The sequence below is a fragment of the Frankliniella occidentalis genome, unplaced genomic scaffold, assembly GCF_000697945.3.
Source record: "Frankliniella occidentalis isolate FOCC.00 unplaced genomic scaffold, Focc_3.1 Scaffold61, whole genome shotgun sequence".
NCBI lineage: Eukaryota > Metazoa > Arthropoda > Insecta > Thysanoptera > Thripidae > Frankliniella > Frankliniella occidentalis.
The window spans coordinates 1,235,843-1,238,365 of record NW_026267191.1 but is presented as its reverse complement, the minus strand read 5'-3'; the positions used below and the strand labels follow the sequence as shown (position 1 = coordinate 1,238,365).

General features: G+C 49.7%; 1 protein-coding gene across 1 annotated transcript in view; it reads left to right on the top strand.

The window, feature by feature from the left end:
• LOC113205301 (calcium-activated potassium channel slowpoke) overlaps positions 1–2,523 on the top strand; it is a gene marked incomplete at its 3' end in the record, with an annotated part of 72,767 nt that overhangs the window by 1,263 nt on the left and 68,981 nt on the right.

Sequence of the window (2,523 nt, the reverse complement as noted above, 5' to 3'; positions counted from 1 at the left end):
CATCTCTCATCAGCGACGACCCCGGTCAACATTGACGAGGTTAAAAACGCCGTCATAAATGTTCGGCGAAAAAAAAGCAGGACAATAAGCCAACAAGATAGCAGCATACTGGCATATTATTTCGTTATAATTTGTTCAGCGGCGAGCTGTTGAAGTTTTGATGATACACGGCCGTCCGGCGGACAGGCGGCAAGGGCGGTCGAGACAATAACAGACAAGCATGCCGGACACAACGAAGGCGACTCGCCGGGTCGATCATCGGGGAGGCCGCGAGGTCCCGTCGATATGGACGGTGGACACTGTCGCCAGGTCACGGCCCGGCTCGCCGGCTCGGAGCCGGGAGCGTCAGGAGCCGAACAGGGACACGGAAAAAAAAGACTTTGTTGTGGGGGGATCAGATTTGCTTGGTAGGCTAAATTCAATAGATGGAATCGAGGATCCGATACTCAAAAGCAGGAGTTGGTTGTCACGACTGGACACTTGTACGAATACAACCAAGCTGGAGTTTGTTCTATTAGTACAAGTGTCCGGTCGTAGCAACCAACTCCTAGTTTTGTGTATCGGATTCTCGATTCCAGATATCGAATTTGGCCTACCAAGCATAATTGATCCTCACAACCATGTCATATTTTTCAGTGGAGCCATAACACGGAGCACGTCAAAAACTTATTGAACACCCAATCAAATACATACGCCAAATACTTGGGGAAATGTATCTTAAAGTTTGCAGTATTTTTGTGATTCACGATTTCAAAACGAAACTGTAAATTTGCGACCAGTAAATTATAGTTTATGGCAGCTTCTAAAATGGATTAATTTTGATGCGCGAAGAATACCAAGTCAATAAACGGTGTATCAATGATTTTGTGGTGCATAACATTCCACTTAGAAAATGTTCCCGTAAAATCTACGAATACTTATCCCAGTGTGAGCTGTACGGTACGAGCGTTACGGAGTGAGAAGAGAATAGGGTGTGCAGCACGGGGTGAGACAGGGTAAGCACAGCAAGCGCTGAGCTGCTCAGGGTGAGCAGTGCAAGAGGTGAGCTGGGGTGAGCTGGGGTGAGCTGCTCAGGGTGAAGTGAGCAGGGGATGAACTGCTCAGGGTGAGCAGCGTAAGGGGTGAGCTGCTCAGGGGAGCAGAGCGAGGATGAGCAGCACGGGGTGAGCAGTAGCGACCGGAGCGGAGGGGCGAGAAGGCGCGACCCCCTCCGACCCTTCCCTTATTGCCTTTTAATGACCTTTGGACGGCCGCGACGTCCACAGCACGAACGAAATGAGGCACGAAGATACAAAAAGAAAATGGAAGGAAAGCGCCTCTTCAGCCGAAGAGAAGAAGCGAGTGAGATGAAGAGGGGGATAACGGGGAGCGGGGGTAGTTTCGAAAATAAATAACTTTGTCGAGAACCTGGACATATGGTAGCAAAGAATGGGGGGAGGGGTCGTAATCGACTAACTCTCTCTCTCTCTCTCTCTCTCTCTCTCTCTCTCTCTCTCTCTCTCTCTCTCTCCAGTCCTTGGAAAAGTGGACTGCGATGGAGTTAGACGGCACTGAGTGTGACAGAGACATACGCCCACTTTTTGTCAGGAGTGACAAACTAGGGTGCCCCTCCACGCAGATTATGGGTCGCCGACGACGATTGAGGTGTCGTTGTGATGACACCCAGCTGACGAAATGATTGGCTATTGGCAACCAACCTCAGGTTGCGACAACAATCACCATGTGTGGCGAAAACCATAACTGCGTGTTCCTCAAGACAATGGGATGAGACGGGTGTATCGACCATATCTTATGGTTCTTCCTGCGCCAAACATGCGACTGTTGGCAAAGCTGATGATTTTTCTGGGTGAAGGCGCATAGACTTAGTACAATCCCAACAATGTAAATGCTAGAGACAGATATCTGAACACTGAGCTAGAGAGCAAGAAGTGACAAAAAATATCGCTCACGAAATTTCAGGCATAATTTACGCTCCTCACCTCTCAGAAATTGGGCGAGGACAGCGGGAAAATTACCTTAGAGCGAGAATTCTTTGTGTAGATGAATCAAAAAGGGCGAGCCTCAAGTTTTCTCTTTGATAGGGCGTGGCAAAATTTGTCTCACCCATTTCGAGCACGAAACCTTTAGCCCAGGGTTTTGCGGTGAGCGTCGGCGCGAAGGGCGAACAAATTGGTTATGCGGCATGATGTCGTTGTTTTGACTGAGAACCCAGAGCTCTAAACTAGTTTGGAAGGCTGCTCCTGGTCCCGGCACTCCCCACGAGTAGCGGCCCGTCAGAACCGTAATCACTTGTTTGTTTACCCGAGCGGGCCGGGCTGGGCCGGGCCCCACAGCGCCTCAGAGTGCGAAGGGGCGCCGACAACTTAAACTGCAAGAGGATGAGGAGAGGGAGCTAGCAAGGCGGGGGAAAAAAAAGAGACAAGCCTAATCCAGGGGGAAAATTCCAATTTCGACGAACACTTAAGGATATAGCGTAGCATATGCAATTACATCATTTTTCCCATGTGAATCAGAGAGAGAGGG